Raw genomic sequence first — 21,576 nt, 5'->3', positions numbered from 1 at the left:
TTTCCTTTACAAAAGGAAAATTTCTGCCCTGATTTTAGGCAAAAAAGTGAGGAAGCAGAGAATTATTTTTGAATGGCTACTGCTTAAAGAGTTGCCTGCGTGAGGTTTGGTGGCAAGAAGCAGAAGTCAGAGCCTGTGGTTCCTGTTGCTCTTCGGCGGTGTGAAAGAGAGAAGAAGGCATGCTTCATTACATGAAGCTTTGCTCCTGAGGTACAACTCTTCTAGACCTCCCGGACTCATCCAATTTCCTCATAGGCTTTTGCATTATCTTAAAAGATGTTTCCCTTAGTAATATGGAGGAGACAAAATCAATAATGTGCAATACATTTAATCAACACGAAAACCTGATTCTATCAGGAGTACAGATTAAAGAAGTCTTGCTTAGAGTCCAGGGTAATTTACAGTTTTTCTGCCTTATATGTGGAATGATTATAACAAGTTGTAATTCAGATAATGAACTTCTTAATGCAGGAAGTTCTTCATTCAGGAAATAGAAGTTGGTGAAATTGAAACAAATTTATTAAGTAAATAAAGGGAAAAGCACAAAGTACTTAATGGCTAGAGTATTATCAATTTTAAAGAAGATTTGGAATAGAATAGTTAGGGAGCTATAATTCTTCAGTTTTTATACTCTTCTACCACTCTAGTATGTTGCTATAATTCTCTGAATTAATTTTTTTTTAAATACAACAGCTATCTGGAGAAACCAATTTGATCTCACTTTTATTTTATTTTTTAAATGCATTTGATTATGTATTTTTGAGGTTTACAACATAATGTTACGGGATACATATAGTAGTAAAATGGTTACTACAGTGAAGCAGGCTAACATATCTATCATCTCACATAGGTACTTTTTTGTGACAAGAACAGCTAAAATCTACTTATTTAACAAAAATCTCCAATACAGTATAATTTTACTAACTTTATTACTCATGTTGTACATTGGCTCTCTAAACTGCTTTATGCTGCTATTTTGATCATTTGACCTACATCGCCCCCATGTCCTTTCCCTCCCGCCCTGCCCCACATCCTCACCCCCATCCCACCCATGGTAACCACTGTTTTGTTCTCTGTATCTGTGTACTTGAGCTCTTTTTAAATATATATTCCACATAAAGGTGAGATTATACAATATTTTTCTTTCTGTGTCTGGTTTCTTTCACTTAGCATAATGTCCTCCAGGTCTATTCATATTGTGGTAAATGGCAGAATCGCCTTTTTAAGGTTGAATAATAGTCATATATATATACGTGTATATATATATACCATGTTTTCATTACCCATTTATCCACTGATGAACGTTTAGGTTGTTTCCATATCTTAGCTATTGTGAATAATGCTGCAATGAATGTGGGAGAGCAGATATCTTTACAAGGTAGTGACTTCATCTTCTTTGGGTATATACCCAGAAGAGGGATTGCTAGGCCATATAATAATTCTATTTTTAATATATTTAGGAACTTCCACACCGTTTTGCATAAGGGCTATACCAGTCTACATTAGTGTACTAGGGTTCCCATTTCTCTACCTCCTTGCCAACATTTGTTATGTCTTGTCTTTTTTATAATAACCATCCTTACAGGTGTGAGGTTGATATCACATAGCAGTTTTAATTTGCATTTCCCTGATGATTAGTAATGTTGAACATCTTTTCATATTCCTCTTGGCCATTTTTATGTCTCTTTAGAGAAATGTCTGTTCAGGTTCTTTGCTTATTTTTTAATTGTTTTTTATCTGCTATTGAGTTATAAGGGTGCTTTACAAATTTCTGATATTAACCCCTTATCAGATATGTGGTTTGCAATATTTTTCCTAGTCCATAGATTGCCTTTTCATTTTATTGATTGTTTCCTTTGCTGTGCAAAAGATTTTTGGTTTGATGTAGTACCATTTATTTATTTTTGTTATTGTTGCCCGAGCTTTTGGTGTGATATCCAAAATATCATTGCCAATACCAATGTTCAGGAGTTTTTCCCCTATGTTTTCTTTCAGGAGTTTAATGGTTTCAGGTCTTACGTTTAGGTCTTTTATTCAGTTTGAATTTATTTTCATGTATGGTGTAAGATAAGGGTCCAATTTCATACTTTTGATGTTAAAATCCAGTTTTTACCAGCACTGTTTATTGAAGAAATTATTCTTTCCCCATTATGTCCTTTCTGTGCTCTTGTCAAAAGTCAGTTGACCACATGTGCTTGGGTTTATTTCTGTGCTCTCTATTCTGTTCCACTGGTCTGTATTTCTGTTTTTATGCCAGTACCATACTGTTTTGATTACTATAGCTTTCTAATATAATTTTGATTCCGAAATTGTGATGCCTTCAACTTTATTTTTCTTTCTCAGCATTTCTTTGACTAGTCAGAGTTTTTTGTGATTCCTTGTGAATTTGAGTATTGTTTTTTCTATTTCTGTGAAAAATGCCGTTAGACTTTTGATGGGGATTGTGTTAAATCTGTATATTGCTATAGGTAATAAGGACATTTTAACAAATGAATTTTTCCCACCCGTGAACACAGGATAATTTTCCATTTATTTGTGTCTTCTTCCATCTCTTTCATCAAGGTTTTATAGTTTTCAGTATACAAGTCTTTCACTCCCCTGGTTAAATATATTCTTAGATATTTAAATTTTTTCTGCTATTATAAATATGATTGTTTTCTTAATTACTTTTTCGGTTAGAACATTATTTGTGTATAAAAATGCTACTGATTTTTTTTTCAGGCGGAGTCTTGCTGCATTGCCAAGGCTGGAGTGCACCGGCACAATCTCGGCTCACTGCAACCTACCGCTCCCGGGTTCAAACAATTCTGTCTCAGCCTCCCAAGTAGCTGGGACTACAGGTGCCTGCCACCATGCCTGGCCAATTTTTGTATTTTTAGTAGAGACAGGGTTTCACCTTGTTGGTCAGGCTGGTCTCGAACTCCTGACCTCAAGTGATCCACCTGTGTCGGCCTCCCAAAGTGCTGAGATTACAGGCGTGAGCCACCATGCCCCACCAATGCTACTGATTTTTGTATCCTGCAACTTTACCAAATTCATTTTTTTGGTTCTAAACGTTTTTTGTGGATCTTTGAGGCCTTCTACATACAGGATAATATCATCGCAAATAGGGATAATTTTGCTTCATCTTTCTGAATTTAGATGCCTTTTTTTCTTCTCTGATTGCCCTTGCTAGTACTTCTAATACTACATTGAATAGAATTGGTGAGAGGGGGCATCCCTGTATTGTACTGATCTTATTAGAAAAGTTTTCATTTGTACCTGTTGATTATGATCTTAGCTGTGAGCTTTTCATAAATGGTCCCTATTATTTTGAGGACCTTTCCTTCTATATCTAAACTGTTAAGAGTTTGTATCAAGAAAGGATACTGAATTTTGTCAAATAGTTTTTCTGCATCAATTGAGAGGTTCATGTGGTTTTTCTCTTTTAGTCTTTTAATAGATGTATTACATTGATTCATTTGCATGCCATGCATAAATCCCACTTGTACACCAGAGGTAAATCCCACTTGGTCCTGATGTATAACCTTCCTGATGTGTTGTTGAATCTGGTTTGCTAATATTTTATTGAAGATTTTAGTATCAAAGTTTAAGACTTATTGGACTGTAGTTTTTTTTTTTTCTTGAAGTATCTTTGTCTGGCTTACATATCAAGGTGACGCTGGCCTCATGAAATATATTTGCAAGTATTTCCCTCTAGCTCTATTTTTTTTTTTTTTTGGAAGAGTTTAAGAAGTATTGGTAATAATTCTTTTTTAAATGTTTTGTGAAATTATTCTCTGAAGTCATCTGGTTCAGTGCTTTTTGCTGCTGGAAAGTGTTTAATTACTTTATTATCTTCGTTATTGGTTTGTTCGAGCTTTCTATTTCTTTTTGAGTCAATTTTAGTAGCTTATATTTTTCTAGGAATGTATTCATCTCTTCTAGGTTATCCAAATTGTTGACATATAATTTTTCATAATAGTCCTTTATGATCTTTTTTTATTTCTGAGGCATCTGTTGTAATGTCTCCTTTTTTTTCTAATTTTATTTGAGTCTTCTCTCTTTTTTTCTTAGTCTAATTAAGGGTTTGTCAATTTTGTTTTTTCCTCAAAGAATCAACTCTTGGTTTTATTGATTTTTTTCTATGGTTTTTCTGTTCTTTATTTGATTTATTTCTGTTCTGATCTTTATTATTTTTTTCTGCTAACTTCGGGCTTTTTTTTTTTTCTAGCTTCTTCAAATATAATGTCAGGCTATTTATTTGGGATCTTTCTTCTTTTCTAATGTAGGCATTTTGAGTTTAGTTTGTTCTTTTTCTAGCTTCTCAAGGTATAATGTTAGGCTGTTTATTTGGTATCTTTCTTCTTTTTAATTTTTAATTAATTTATTATCTTATAAAGACAGTGTCTCACGTGTAATCCACGTCAGTGATGACCATGAGTGCCTCAGAGGCCTAGGCTGCAGGAGTTTGTGGCAGCAGTGATGGCAAGGTAGATTTTGTGAATTCCTGGTGGTAAGGGATCCTCCTGTTCTTATTTTCCCCAATAGTGGAGAGACTTGGCTGAGAGGATCCCTCTTGGCCTTGGGTCTGACATGAGCCACAGGCAGCCACAGCAGTGCTGTGTTCCAGAGCACAAGTGCTCAGAGTGGCTATGGAGCTGAAGTCCTGAGCTGATCCCAACCAGAGAGATGGTGTGGCAGAGGAAAGGTGTTCTGCTCCCTTCTCGATGCGGCCATCTTGAGTTTCTGCACTCTGCAGCGTTTCTGCCACACCCTTGCTGTGCTCCAGCACTCTCTTTTAGTCATTCTGGTTGAAAGGTAGTTGTCTGTTCATGGTTTTAATCCATCTTTTGAAGGGGAGTGATAGTTGACCATCTCACTGACATTGATTTGACCTCTGTTTTTAAACTTTTCTCCAAAATTTAGCTACAAGCTAAATTTAATTGCATAAACTGGTCACAGCCTACATAATGGACAAGGCTTGTATTTACCTTCGCAGCACCATATTTTCCAGTCTTCTGGGACTGGCCTCCCTCACTTCCTATAAGGAAAAATAAAACTGGGCTTCCCTGCATTTTGATGGGTCTATGTATTCTACCGCTCTGGTTCTCCCCTTGACCACAGGGAGGCCCATGACCAAGGCCCAGGTAATTGGAGTAACTCCCAATGGCTCTATCAATTGGTCCAGGAGTGAGCACCTGCCTAAAGATAAGCCTTTCTGAGCCTTTCTTTTCTGGAGATTTCCCAAATGAAGCTGGAAAAAGGAGGTTTCTTTCCTTTGGCATTGCTAAGCCTTCCCCCAGGAATTGCCTTGTAATTTTGGAGCTGCCTACGGCCATCTCCATTCACGAAGTCATTTGAAGTGATGGAGAATGAGTGATCACAACAACGGAAGAAAGATTTAAGGCAGAGAAATGGAAAGACAGTCGTGATGCTTCCAGCTCTGTATCCAAATGACTCAGAGGCCCACCCCATCTCTTCCTCTCCTATTATAACAGCCACCCAATTCCCCTTTGAGGGTAAACTTATTTGAGACCAGAATGCATTCTGACCAATACACCTATATATCCAACAGGATTGGTAAGCAAGCTATGGTACAGTCATAGAGTCAAAATTGTATGACCATTAAAATGATCTTACCAAAGTATAGTTTTCAATAAAAGTTACATGAACAGATAGTATGCAAAGATGATCTGATATATTAAGTGAGAAAAGCCAGTTACAAGACAATATTCATTGTATTATCTAATTTTGTTAAAAATAGTTCAATAACTAGAGACAATAAAATTTTAATGGCTTTTTTCTGGATGGTGGAATTACACATAATTTTTTATATTTTATAATTTTTACTTCTATGATAAGAAAAACAATGCTAAAAACCAAGCCTTTGGCCTAATCTTTTTACAGGCCTATGTACAAATTAAAACTTAATCACCCACTCATTCATTTGAATTTTACCATGCCCCTTTCTTTCTAAATAAGTTTCCTTTAACACGGTGACACATCATCCCTTTCCTTTTTCAAGCATCGGCACTTTAAAAGATGACATTTATAAGGATAGTAAATTATCAACACCTTCCATCAGCATAGTTTATGGCTTCTTAGCTAGTGTAGGAGTTCACAAAAGAAACATTTTCATCTAAATGAAGTCACTCATTTAGAAGTAACTTTCTAATTATTTTCTCCATGGTAACACATATAACACATATAAAATATGAAAAAATATGTTTATTCAAGTTTTTTTCTCTTTCATAACTATTTCAAAAAGCCTTAAGTGTATTTTATACCTCCTTAAAAATTTCACCCTGTAGATGGGGTTCATTTTAACACTAAAGTCTGGGGCTTTGCACCAATAACCTGACTCTATTACTGCATTGCATTCCTGATGAAATGCACTAAGAGTTTAAAGTTTCTTTATTAAAATTTTTTCTCATGAAAATGACTCTGAGCTTTGGAAGGCACTTCTAAAATAATGTCATATGAAAAGTGAACCTTTTATTAGACCTCAGACCACAGAAGAATCCCATGGAATTTTTTCTAATATAATTAACCCCTTCATTCGAGAACTTAAGAGCTGGAGTATGGTTTAATAGGTAGATTTAGAGGCTTCTGTGCTTCCAGTAATCCTCCTTTCATCAAAACAATGGCAATAATTAATATTTATGATTTTGCCTTTCTCCTCAAAGGACTTTACAAATTGTTACCACAGGACTCATGACACTTACTAATGAAGTACTTACTGCTCAGTCCAAAACAGAAATTTACAGTCTTCTCAAGTTTATTCCACAATGATGTGGCTACAAAGGAGGGTTGGTTGTGACTTGATGGATTCAACTCCCCGTTACCAAAAGAATGAGTCAGGAATGGGAAATCAATCAGTCAGTTCCAAACTGATTCCCCAAAGTTTGTGTGGCAGGATCACTGAGGATCACTGTTTTGATTTGTATTGTTTTTTTCTGGATCTCCCACTATGATGTCCTATAGGGGTAGGTAAATTACAGCTGAGGGCCTATGGCCTCAACCTAATTTTATAGCTACCCTTCTCCCTCCACCTCTCCTATCCCACCCACAGTGAATTACTTTTACATTTTCAAATGATTGTTTAGAGGACAGAAGAAGAATATGTGACAGAGACTGTATGTGACCTGCAAAGCCCAAAGTATTTATTATCTGGTTCTTTAGCGAATAAGTTTACTCCTCCCTGAAAATCTAAGGCACAATAAGAAAAGTCGAACTGTAAAGCTGTTGCAATTCCAGCTATAAACGTTGTCTAACATTCATGAAAGTGTCATTTAGAAACTTGGACTTAGTGTACAGAGATAAATATACTTTGTGGAAGCACATTTCAGGTGTCAGCTTTTTTGGAGTCAGCACATTACTCTGGACTGACAGGATATAGACCTAAAAAGACCAAGTTCATGTACCAACATGCATATAGGAAACACTATACACACACAGGATATTCATCTACAACTTGGAGCTAACATCAAATAGGCTTGTTGGACATTAGCACCACTCAGCAATAGTACTGAAAGAAAAGAATAAAAAGGAAGAGAAACCCAGCTCTTGGTGCGCAACAATTTGGGAAGACCTACAGGCAAGACTGAGCCCATTCAGGCCAAACAGAGTCAGCAGAATAGCAGCATGACTGTCCCACTGTATACCATTTGTGTAGACTTCTAGTTAGTTTTAGTTTTATCAGCGATTTGTCTGATAGTTATTTATAAGCCATACCTCTTCTTAGCAACAACAAAAAAGGTAACATTATTAGATTCCCAATATATTAGCAACAAAAGCTGCTTTTTGTATGAGACACTGTCCTAAACCTGCTACATATATCATGCCCTTTGAGCCTCCAATAAGACAGACATTGCTCTCCTCATTTTACAAGGACTTATAGTGGCACGCCCCACAGAATGGAAGCCATCTGAAGTAGGGTTAGTGAGGCTCATGGGAACAGCCTCTGGTTCATGTCAGCCTTTCTGCCAAGTTCATCACTGAATGTAGATCCCATGTGACAGACTTTTCCATCAAAAATCCAGAATCCTATTCGAAAATGAATCAGATACAATTCAAAAATTGGTCTTTGTTGTCCCTATCTTTGGAAGGGGTAGTTAAAAACTACTTTACCACAAAAATGTACCCCATGTGGTGATGACACTATTTACAATATGATGCAAAAGGCTACCTCCTCTAACCCCACAGTGGGTACCTGAGCAGATGGCTAATGGTGAGTGGAAGCCAGAAGAAACCAAATTAAATGCAGGGACAAGACTTACAGAATTCCAGAACCAAACGATTGGAGCTGCTCAAGTGCCTTGAAAAGGGACCTAACACCATGAGATTGTGGGTCTGAATGAATGCCACTGGCCCTCCCAGTTGCTGTTGTTTCTTCTACACAGAGATACAACAACATTCACGTACATGTTTGCCACTCATCTGGCTAGCGCTTAGCATTTTGAAAGTAGCGCTTAGCATTCTGAAAGTGTGATCCATTTTTTTTTTTTTATGAGACGGATTCTTGCTCTGTCACCCAGGCTGGAGTGCAGTGGCGTGATCTCGGCTCACTGCAACCTCCGCCTCCGGGTTCAAGCCATTCCCCTGCCTCAGCCTCCCAAGTAGCTGGGACTACAGGCATGTGCCACCACGCCCAGCTAATTTTTTGTATTTTTAGTAGAGAAGGGGTTTCACCATATTAGCCAGGACGATCTCGATCTCCTGACCTCGTGATCCACCCGCCTCGGCCTCCCAAAGTGCTGGGATTACAGGCGTGAGCCACCGCGCCCAGCCAGTGTGATCCATTTCTTACTTTGGCACTCTAAGCCAGTCTTTGTGCTTTCCCATGTGTGTGTGTGCTACCCAAACATGACATCTAATATGGTGTTTGACCTGTTTTCAGCACCTACTGGGTAGCTTTTCGGTTTTATGAGGAATTCATGCAGAGATAACAGCCCCTTCAGTAGCATTTAGATTTTGGGGTTAGCACCCAAATTCCTATTTAATCCACAGTTTAGCTGTCCAAGGAAACTACGACTAGAAGCATGAATTTTTTATTCTTAGAATTAAAGCTGCATGGCTCAAAAAAGAACAAATTTGAAAAGGGGAAACATTTTTCCCACTCTTTTCTGGACATTGAGGCCGCTTCCAAGGAAAATTCTAAAATGGGTGGAGTTTACTTTAACAGCCACACAGCATCCTTTCTACAACCCTGTTCCAATTTCTGAAGACAGAGCAAGCCTCCTCAGCCCACTGCCTCTTTAAGGCTGCCATGCTCTTCGAGTGTTCCCTTCTCCTTCCCACTCACCAGAGCTCCTCAGGAATAGACAGGGAGTCTCACCTACCCTTGCATCCCTGAGACCCACCACACCCACTGGCATGCCATAAAATGTATTTCTGCGTCTACGCTGTCCTTCAGTGCTGGAAATGTCATTCACCTAGATGGAAGGGAAGGTGAGCAGATAACACTTATTAAGTCCATTTTGTACTAGAAATGGGGTTAACATTTTTAATTTACTATCTTAGTTAACCCCCTTTTTACTTCTTATTGTGGAAATTTTTAAACATACACAAAATTAAAGATAATGACATAATGTACCTGCCCTACCCAGTACCCAACCTCTCACAAACTATCAACCCATGTCCAATATTGTTTTATCTGTACCCTTCACAGTGGTTATAATCTCAATCCATCTCTAATTTGGTTAGAGATGATATTTTAAAACATGATATTTCTTCTTTTCCTTCCCAGGCCAAGTCGTTTAGCCTCAGTACCATCCCATTTCTGAATCCATACATTTTCCAGGAACTCTCAGTTTTTCACTGAGAACAGCAAGTGTGGCAAGAATAAAGAGCGCAACAGTTGCTGTGAAGGCCATCCCCACCACGTGGGTGTTTCCTGAGTGAGATGACTTACAGACACAGTGCCAGGTAGGAGGAGAGAAAAAACCCTCATTAAACAACTATCACTGACAAGGATTCAAGATAATAGGATTCTCACAACGAAACTACCATTCAGTCATCAAAGCTGAAAGCACTGAAGGGGAAATATCTGTCACAAAGGAACTAATATCTTTAAAAGATTAGATTTATTTATGTATCTAATTTGAAGTTTATTACCTCAAAGCATCTGCTCCATGGTTACATCATGAATCCTAGACTGGCTCAAAGGCCAAAAGTTGGTAATAACCCAAATCCATCAACAATAGAAGGATTAAAATTTGTGGTACATTCATCTTGTGAAATGTTATACAGCTACCTGCAACCAAATGGATGAATCTTACATAACATTGAGCAAAAACAGCAAATCAGAAGAATAATTCATTGTGATTTCATCGATATAAAATTTAAAAGCAGGCAAAACTAAACAATGGTAGAACAAGAGGGAAAAGGAAGGAAATGATCATCCTCAAGTTATAATGATGGTTACCGTTCTGTGGTAGGAATAAGATTGAAATTCCATAAGGATAGGTGGGAAAGGGTGGAGATTTTCAGGTGCTGGCAATGTTCTATTTCTTAAGTTGGATGGTGGTCCCATAGAAGTCCATTTTTTTAAGGCTTTTTTTTTTTTTTTTTTTTTTGAGATGGTGTCTTGCTCTGTCACCCAGGCTGGAGTACAATGGCGCGATCTTAGCTCACTGCAACCTCTGCATCTTGGGTTCAAGCGATTATTCTCCCTCAGCCTCCTGAGTGGCAGGGATTATAGGCACACACCACCACGCCCAGCTAATTTTTGTATTTTTAGTAGAGACAGGGTTTCACCATGTTGGCCAGGCTGGTCTCAAACTCCTGACCTCAAATGACCCACCTGCCTCAGCTTCCCAAAGTGCTGGGATTACAGGCGTGAGCCACCACGCCTGACCATTAATGTTTCCTTCTTTAATGTGAATATATACGTATTATGTTCTTTTATGAAAGTATTTTATATTCTACAATGTAAAATGTTTAATTTTTTAAATTGCATGATAATTTTCCCATAATTTGGTTTTACAAAGCTCTAGAGAGAAAAGGAAAAGAAGCAACTTACTAAAAATATTCCCAAGGCAAAGACAAGGAACTGTGCCTCCACTTCTTCCTTTAGCTTCTAAGTTGCTTTGGGGCCCTGGGTTGCGATTCTTAACCCACAGTGGATGTTAAATAAATATTTGATGGTGTTGAGGGCTTAAGTAATGGTTTATGTAAACATCAAGAGCTGCTGCTCACAACATATTCTCATGGCACTATAGTAAATTGACCAGAGAGATTTCACTGTGGTGTGCCTCAGACTGTAGAATATAAGGAAGTCTCATTAACTTGTCAAGGTGACAGAGTTTGGGAATTTGTTTTGTTGTTGCAAACCCAGTGTTTGCAAAATGAGTATTCTCATATATGGTCAGTAGGTCTGTAAAATAGCACATGTAAGAAGGGCAATTTGGCAATACTCATTAAAAGCCTTCAAAATAATCGTCTTTGACTCAGCAATTTCACTTCTAAGAATTAATCATAAAGAAGCCATCATGGAGTTTGTATGTAAAGATTTAGCTATAAGGACATTGTTTATAAGAGTAAAAAATGGGAAGCAACATAGTCATCTGACAACATGGGACTTGTTAAACAGATTGTGGTACACTCCAGTAGAATTCCAGGCCGGGCGCGGTGGCTCACGCCTGTAATCCCAGCACTTTGGGAGGCCTAAGCGGGTGGATCACCTGAGGTCCGGAATTCAAGAAGAGCCTAGCCAATATGGCAAAACCTCATCTCTGCTAAAAATACAAAAGTAAGAAAAATTAGCCAGGTGTGGTGGTGCGTGCCTGTAGTCCCAGCTACTCAGGAGTCTGAGGCCTGCGATGGCTTGAACCAGGGAGGCGGAGGTTGCAATGGGCTGATGTCACACCACTGAACTCCAGCCTGGGCAACAGAACAAGACTCCGTCTCAAAAAAAAAAAAGAGAATTCCATGTAACCATTAAAATTGATGTTGTAGAGAAATATTTTAAAACATGCAAACATGTTTGTAATATACAGTTATTTTTTAAATCGGGTTACAAAGCTATGTGTATAATTTAATAGAGAGGAAGGAAAGCAGGGAGGAAGGGAGGAAAGGAAGAAAGAGGAAGGGAGAAAGGGAGGCAGGGAGGGAACCAAACCACCCCAAAACTTAGTAGCTGAAAACAACCATTTTATCTCATGTTTCTGTGAGTTGCCTGGGGTTACTGGGTTCAGATGAGCAGTTCTCATGTTCGTCTTCTTTTGAAGACTACCATAGGGTGATCAACTCTTCCCACTTTTCCGAGAACTTTCCTGGTTTTAGCATCGAAAGTTCCATGTCCAGGAAACCCCACTCTGTCCTGGGCAAATGGGACCATTAGTCTCAGACTAGCCACCACTTATGTATACCCAAAATGACACTGACAATAAGTCATGGGATTATGGATAGAATATATTTTCTTTTACCTCATTCATCTGCATTTTCTACATTATATCTATGTATGCTTCTGAAACAAAATAAATTTTTTAACTGAAACCTCATTACTTGCCTATAATCTCAGCACTTTGGGAGGCGGAGGCAGGTGGATCACCTGAGGTCAGGAGTTCGAGACCAGCCTGGCCAACCTGGTGAAACCCCGTCTCTACTAAAAGTACAAAAATTAGCTGGGCATGGTGGTGTACGCTTGTAATCCCAGCTACCTGGGAGACTGAGGCAGGAGAATCACTTCAACCTGAGAGACAGAGGTTGCAGTAAGCCAAGATGGTGCGTCTGCACTCCAGCCTGGGTGACAGACTCCATCTCAAATAAATAAATAAATAAATAAACCCTCATTACTTATAAATTCAGTTATGTATAACCATTTTATTCAGCAGCTGACTGAAGCTTACTTTTATACTACATATAAGTAGTTGAATAATAAAAATAAAATTGTCTGGAAGATGTTTTAAAATCTCACAGTTTAGGCCAGTAGTTTCCAATCTTGTTTCCTGCCCCACCCAAATGCAGATTTGACACACTCCCATCACCAGCAGCTCACCTGGCGGTGATTTTAAACCAGGTGTGGAGGGTGGAGGACTGTAGACTCAAAAAAGACCCCAAAGTCAGTCTGATGTGTTCCCTTTCATGTCTGGTTAAGAATAATTAAAACTTTTTTTTTTTTTACAGTCAGGTTTTAAAAAAAAAAAAGTTAGGTTTTACTATTCCATGCCAAAGTTGTTCTTTCTTAATTTAAATCTATGAAATTTTGCTTGGTTTAATATGCTCACACATTCATTTCAAACCTTCATGTCCTACAATTCAAGTCCATTAAAGAATAGTGTAATGTTTCAGTCACATGGGCTGACTGTGGTAAGGGCTTCGAGTCTTTTCGATAGTCTAGCATACTTGTTATATACATTCTTCTTTCACCAGTTTGAAATTATCCTGTTTTCACTATTCATTAGTTGAGCAGCCACAGGCTAGACTTATTTCCTTTCCATAATGAATGTTCTTATAACTTTAATCAGTCCAAGTTGTTGATTACATAGTCAGCTGCAGTAATTAAGATGATAAACTTAGCTAGCATAATCCTCTTTTAGCAAACTTCAGTCATGTTTTTCTCCCTTTCGGAACTGCATGTACTCAAGTATATACACACAGGATTTTGTTTTCTGGGAACTTGCCTTTCTGCATAAAATGTTTCTGCCATAAAAGATTCCCTAATGCCTTAAGAGAAATGCAATAAGAGGTGAACGATAAACTGTGATGGAGATGGGGAGAAAGGCAGGCATAATATTCTGGTTCTACTAGTGAAATAATTGTTTTACAGTATGTGAGCAATTTGATGCTAAAGCCATAGCCTGTTCAGAATCAACTGTTTCTCTTCCTGTGCCAACAAGTTCTCATAAGTTACTGTAGTCCAGTAATGAAAAAACTAGCAACAGAGCTCTTCCTTACTAACGAGGCTGTGTAATTCTTATTCCTGGGGCAAAGACACGAGCCTTTACAGTCAACGTTATAAGACAGAATATTCTCTTCTTCAAAGTTCACAAAAGAATGTCATTCCAGAGGCATTATTAGCTTCACTGGGGTTATATTCTTATTGCTGGGGAAGTAGAAAGTTAAATTAGAAAAAAAAAATGTATTTTCTTAAGTAGCATTTGACCCTCCCTTGTTGAGTTTTATTTTACATTGCCATGTCTTATGGATTTAATTTCCACTAATACAGAAAAGAGGTCCTAGCCTTCTGGGAAGGAGCAAATAGAGGAACTATATCTCTTTCCCCATGGGCTTTGGCAGGACAGTCTGGAATTGCTCAGGCTTAGCCCCACAACCTCCTAGGGTCTCTGAATCAAATCCTCTGCCATTGCTATTGGGTGTAACTAGAACTAAGCAAGAGAAAACCAGTACTTTCTAAAGCAAGGAGCACTTTCTCTTTATTTCACAAAAACCTTCTGATTAGTTGTCAGTGGATCTGCCTCATCCCTTTTCAGGTGGTGATTTGACACAATGGAAGGGAGGCACGTTTAGCCGTAACACACTGAGCTGTTTTATAAAGCTTACCTCATATGCCTTTAGACTCTGTAGAACATGTGGGAATCACATGTAAGGAGGAGAAATATAGACTGTGAAGAGTGACACAAACTCACTAGAGGAACAACTAGGAACAAAGAAGAATGGCTAAAACATTGGTTTCCTTTATAAGAGACTTTCAAAAGAAGTTTTCTTTTAATTAAGTTTGATATCATGAGGTCTTTGAAGACACATATATACCTGTTTTGTAGGCTCATATAATCTTAGAGTTTAAAAAGATTTTATAGGTCACCAAACTCAATATTTTACAAATATTGGTACACACCAGCCACCTAGGTGAGCTTGGTCAAAATACAGATACTCTTGAGCCAAGATATCTATATTTTTAACAAGCTCCCCATGTGATTCTGTGGTATCCCAACATCTGAGACTCACTCATCTAGTCTAAGTTTCTATCTTACATAGGCACCTCATACAGTTACTGATACACCATTCTCTGTTGGCTCAGGCAGACAGCTTCAAATGTGAAATAATATTGGGCTGCTGCTAAATAATAGAGGTTCACAAAGTAATGTGCACGGTAATGTATGTATATGCCTAATGGCTGCATATGCCTTTTTCCTATGACTAAACAAATAGAAAAATATTAAATAAGTAGGAAATACATAAGTTGCTTTCAGTTTTATCTTCTTTTTTTTTTTTTTTTTTTTTTTTGAGTCAGTCTCTCTCTGTCACCCAGGCTGGAGTGCAATGGCACAATTTCAGCTCACTGCAACCCCCACCTCCCGGGTTCAAGCAATTCTCCTGCCTCAGCCTCCCAAGTAGCTGGGATTACAGGTGCCCGCCACCATACCTGGCTAATTTTTGTATTTTTAGTAGAGACAGGGTTTCACCATATTGACTAGGCTGGTCTCTTGGCCAGGCTGGTCTTGAACTCCTGACCTCAGGTGATCCACCCACCTCACCCTCCCAAAGTGCTGGGATTACAGGCGTGAGCCACCATGCCTGGCCTTTATCTTGATTTTCAAAGCAAATCTGTTATTAGGATTTGCTAAGCATGCCATACTTGGATAAACAGCAAGATCCATGAAAATCATCCAAGCTTTCATTTACCACACACTTGTAATCAATTTAGATATTCTAACTTATGTAAATTAGCCTAATAGAAACCTAAAAAATTGGGGACTTTTTCAGTTATTCATCTCACCTGTGAATAACCGTTAGTATTTGGTCTTTAATTCTAACATAGGTTTACATTAAGAACTGAATATAGTTCTTGACCATGTTAAACCTTGTATGAATTCTGAAAACTATTTTGACAATTACATTTTTGTTACATAAATGAACTATTATTTATTTTAATAAATGGTTTTTTTTTTCTTTTTTTTGAGAAAAGTCTCACTTTGTCACCTGGGCTGGAGTGCAGTGACACAATCTCGGCTCACTGCATCTTCGACCTCCTTGGCTCAAGCGATCCTCCCACCTCAGCCCACCAAGTAGCTGGGACTATAGGCAGGCGCCTCCGCACCCAGCCCATTTTAATAAATGTGAATTTAAACACATGAAACGAGAGCAGGTGTTTTGTGGTCACTACTTGCAGATCTGACCATAGTTGTTAATCATTTCAGCAGAAATCCCATCTGTGAGTCTACAAGCTGAAAGTTTTCCTTGCTCTTTATGCTGTCTGGCTGCTATTCACTTCTTCCAAAACACCAGCAAACTCTTCAATGGCAATGCTGCTTTGCAGATGTTCAGAGGCTACATGTATATGTTGGGAAGAACGTGCTTATACAGGGCTGACGCTTTGACTCTTTTTTTGATGATACACAAAAGATTCTTATGAATTTTTGTTGCTTTCGCATGGAAGAAATACAGTAAAAATTCATGAGTCCCACATTTGGCTTTCTCATGGATTCAGTCATGTTGCAAATCAAATCATATCCCCAAGTACATGATGGTGTAAAGTGAGCCCTCTCATTGTGACACAGGAAGCCAATAATATGGGTGTTTTCTCATCTCTGGACAACGGGTTACAATGGGATTCCACTCTCTCAGCACTAGTTGTTTTACACTAGAAGTCCTGGTTAAGCACAGGCTTAGAGCTGGGCCTGATTTTCCTGACCACTAGCTCTTTAGGTTTGCCTTCATAGCTACGCACCAGAAGACCCTATATGCCCGAAAAAGAGCAATGTATTTTTCCATGACATTCAAATAGGACACAACATCTGTTAGCAGTACCTCTGATTCTGTCACCACAAGCTCTTGCCTCTGTCAACCCATCTCCTGTCCTCCAGTATAACCTACTTCATGATAGCCAAGTAAAGTCAACTAGGCTTTACTAATAGCCACAGAAGAGCCTGAACAGAAAGTGCTTTCCCAGAGTGGGTGGCATGGCTTGGCTTTTGAAATGTGACCTTCTAGAAATGGTGTCCAGCTTCTGGAGTATAATGTGGAATACTGACACTAAGCGTGTACTTAGGGGCTATAGAGTGGGAGAGGGAAGCACTGTGACAAATCATTAAATGAATGTGAGAGGTGTCGGTTAACCAGAGGTTTGTAACATCCCCCAGATCATAATCCCACTCCTGGTGTTATACTTCATATTACACTGATGAAAGATAGCTAACTTTGAAAGGAAATGTTAGGACTAAGTAATGAGGGTCTTGTCCTTTGGAACCATCTTCAGAGTTTGCCTTTGGTCTGAAATGGTAATACCCACCACTATTCATTTTAGTATTTTCCTTATTCACCTAAGATTCTTGGTTGTTTTAAAAAACAGAACCTACTGCCATAGTATAGAAATGTATTCTTATTTAGGACATTCATTTATTTGTTCATTTATGCATTTCTTCATTCACCTAATCAGCAACTGCTTACTGAATACTTACCAGTTGCCACAGGCACACATACATGAGTAAGTCCTTCCAAAAGGAACACACAGTGCAGTAGAAGAGACAGATGTGCACACGGCTAATTAGAGTACAAGAAGACACAGGTCATAATCAAGATATAAAATAAATACTATTTATGGGAACACAAAGGAGGGACCAATAATTTAGCTTGGGTGGTTAGAGAAGTTTTATTGAGATGGTAAAACTAAATATAACCTTGATATAGTTAGATGAAGGTTATACTTAAATGTCAATAGGAAGAGAAGAATGATAGAAAAGAAAATAATTCTAAGTCAAAGTAATAACACAAATAAGGACATTAAACTATAAAAATACATAGGGGTAGAGGGACAAGACAATTTAATGGGTGAAGAATAGTCTTTTCAGCAAATGGTGCTAAGACAACTGGAAATCCACATGACAAACATGAATTTGGACCCCTAACTTCACACCACACACAAAATTAACTCAAAGTGGATCACAGACCTAAATAAAAAATCTAAAACTATAAAACTCTTAGAAGAAAATTCAGGAGTAAATCCTTGTGACCTTGGGTTAGGCAATGATTTTTTATATATGACACCAAAAATACAAGCTACCAAGAGACTGGTAAGTCAGGCTAAATCAAAATTAAAAATATTTGTGCTTCAAATGACACTATTGAGAAAATGAAAAGAACGCATAGAGTGCAATAAAATGTTTGCAAATCATATATCCAATAAGGACTTGTACTCACAATATGTAAAGAAGTTTTAAAACTCAATAATGAAAAGACAAATGGCCTAATTTAAAAATAGGCAAATGATTTAAATAAACATCTCTCTTTAAAAATATGTAAATGGATAATGAGCATATGAAAAGATGCTCAACATCACTAGTTATTGGTAAAATGCAAATCAAAACCACAGTAAGATGCTACTTCACACACTGAGATGGCTATAATCAAAAAGACCAACAATAACAAGTGTTAATAAGGATGTGGAGAAATTGGAACCCGTATGCATTACTGGTGGGAATGTAAAATGATGCAGCTGCTCTGGAAAACAGTTTGGCAGTTCCTCAAAATGTTACACACAGTTACCATATGACCAAGCAATTCCACTCCTAGGCATATACCCAAGAGAAACAAAAACATACAGCCCCACAAAGACTTGCACACTAATGTTCATAGCAGTATTATTCATATGGAGGGGATAGGGAGAAGAAAAGCCTGGAAAATACAACAAGACCAGATGGTAAAAAGCGCTGACCGTCACGTTAAGGGATATGGTCACAGGAAAAAGATCCCTCTAGCAACAAGAAAAATTAACTGAAGGGGTGTAAACTGGGCATAAAACCAGTGAGAAAGCCAGGCACGCCTGTAATCCCAGCACTGTGGGAGGCCGAGGCAGGCAGATCACAAGGTCAAGAGATCGAGACCATCCTGACCAACATGGTGAAACCCCATCTCTACGAAAAATACAAAAATTAGCTGGGCGTGGTGGCACGCACCTATAATCCCAGCTACTCAGGAGGCTGAGCCAGGAGAATCACTTGAACCCAGGAGGTGGAAGTTGCAGTGAGACGAGATTGCACCACTGCACTCCAGCCTGGTGACAGAGCGGGACTCCCTCTCAAAAAAAAAGTGAGAAAATGTTTCCATATTCAGGATTAAGAGATGCTAAGTATCTTAATTAGGGCACTGGCCATGGGGTGACCAAAAAAAACTGATAGACTGAGGAAATATTTTGGGATAGAAAGTCTGAAGGTGTTTCTTAAAGAGGAGTTCCAAAAAGAATCTTCAGTATTGGCAGCATCACTGAAATAAGTATAGAGCTTCCCAAAGTCACTCATGTGGAAGAACACATTCCACTCCCTTATGTCTTCTGCAAACTCTGCACCACATGTGCTGGGCTGAACGTCTGCAGCCCAGGGACGTACTCCCTGAATGTGCTCACTTCTTATGAAGTTGTTTGGTTTTAAAGGCTGACCTGTATTGTTCACGTTTCTGCATAGGCTCTTGTCAGAGAAATGGAGGAAAAGCAGGTAAACAGTAATCCAAGTGGATAAGTTTGTTAGTGTTTTTTTGTTTTGTTTTGTTTTGTTTGATTGACAGTGTGGCCTAAAACTGAGCTGTCTGAAATTGTTTACAAAATCTTCCCTAAAAGTAGGAGTGGGAGTGAACTTCCATTGCTATGGTTCTCAGCAATTAAGAAAACAACAACAATAACAACAACAACAAAAACCTCCATTTGTGTAAAATTAATCAGATTTTTAAATTTCATAATAATGTAAACCAAGTTGTATCATCCTTATATACTATCAATAACTTTACCTGAAATAAATTGTAACTATGAGCTCATGTAAGTGGCTCGTACAAACTTAAAGCATACCTTAAATCAGATCACCTGAGCACTTATTGAGAGCCAGAGGATATGAGAAAAATGATTAACTACTCCCCTGGCAGATAGGGATCAGGGGCTAGAACTGGAAATAAATGGACTCAGAAGAGAAATCAATGAACCAAATCATCTCCCTCCTTCCAACTGCCGGGCTATGGAATGAAATCTTTGCCCCAGTGGCTCATAAACTCCTTTGCTTAAATTAGAAAGTTTAGACTCTATTCCCAGCCAAAAGACACTAAGGGTTTAAAATAAACAAGGTAAAAAACAAAACATCTGTGTTTTTGATCCCATTATACAAACAACGGATGGGAAAGGCTGATAATGCAGTGAACACGATGCAGACGCCCCCAAGGTTACAGGCCTCTCTTCATAATCTGAGCTTCAGGCAGTGTGCAACATCTTGTATTAGATAATCATAGGGGATTAATCATGTAAAATGCTTGAAAGGTTTGTGCAAAATTTATGGATGTTTAGAAGGCCCCACAAAATACATTTTTAGTCAAAATGAGCCGAAGATGTATTTCACTATTACCAGTTGAAAGTATAAGAAAAATTTGTGGAAAAGGGATGGTGGCCAGCTGTTTTTCATCTCCACCAAGAGAATAGGTTGAATTTGTGTTTAAATACTAGGGTTGGACAAAAGAAAGAACTTTCCACCCATAATATTCCATCTACTGCTAAAATGGCACATGAAAGATGTAGTCTATCTCCATTAGAGAGTTTTAAAAGACAAATATGTTAGCTTGTTAGATGGATTATCTTTGCATAGGAAGGGAAGAATTTATCAGGCGTGAGAAACATAAGGCTATGAATTCTGTCCCGAGAAACTAGAGTGATTAGCTTAAAAACATGACTGTCACTTGACATCAGCTTTTGATGTGGTTTCTCCATTATCTGGTTACTCTTAAACTAGCAACTAACCAACTTCAAGATGTGAAAATTATAATTAAAAAATGTTCTGCTTTTTCAAAGATAATGTTCAGTGTTGCATAATTACTCCAATTAAAACTCTTAAAGGGATTTTTCTATTAACATTAAAAATCAACATAACATTCAATACCAAAATATATTTAGGAAAATAATCATGGACAAAGCTCAGAGAACATTCTGGGCAGTGGGGGTTGAGGGGGAGTGTAACTGAGGGAGTTACTGGTACAGGAATGGATATGTAAATCAAGAGAACAAAATAGAAAACAGGAACTATATCCAACTATTTGTTAAAATTTAATATATGGCAAAGTAAATTTTTCACATAAGGGTGTAGAAAGGACTTCTTTTTTTTTTTTTTGAGAGATACGGTCTCACTCTGTCGCCCAGGCTAGAGTGCACTGGCACAGTCAGGGCTTACTGCAGCCTCAACCTCCTGGACTCAAGCAACTCTCCCACCTCAGTCTCCCAAAATGCTGGGATTACAGATATGAGCCACCTTGCCCAGTCAGAAGGATTTTTTTAAATGATGTTGGAATAAATAGTTGGCAAGTAAAGAAAAAGTCATTTAAGATCTGTATTCTATCCTATATAACAAAATAATATTTAGATGAGTTTATACACAACATGGAGTGCCAACTGTATACTGGGTATGCAAAATGAAAGACCCAGTTTTGGTCCTCAGAGGTGCTCACAGTGGCATGGGGGAGAAAGGTAAACAGAAAATTACAAAACAGTTTGATAGGCAAGGAAGTTCAAATTGCTCCTTCCACTGAGGTTGAACACATAAGGAGAATTCAGCAGGCAATGGTAAGGTACAGCTGCATTTAAGAAGATAGATGTTTCCCACTTGATCATGGTGGATAAGCTTTTTGATGTGCTGCTGGATTCGGTTTGCCAGTATTTTATTGAGGATT

Source organism: Pongo pygmaeus, chromosome 3 (genome assembly GCF_028885625.2).
Source record: "Pongo pygmaeus isolate AG05252 chromosome 3, NHGRI_mPonPyg2-v2.0_pri, whole genome shotgun sequence".
In the NCBI taxonomy this organism is placed as follows: Eukaryota; Metazoa; Chordata; class Mammalia; order Primates; family Hominidae; genus Pongo; species Pongo pygmaeus.
The sequence above is the reverse complement of the archived record's forward strand: the minus strand, read 5'-3'. Positions refer to the sequence as shown.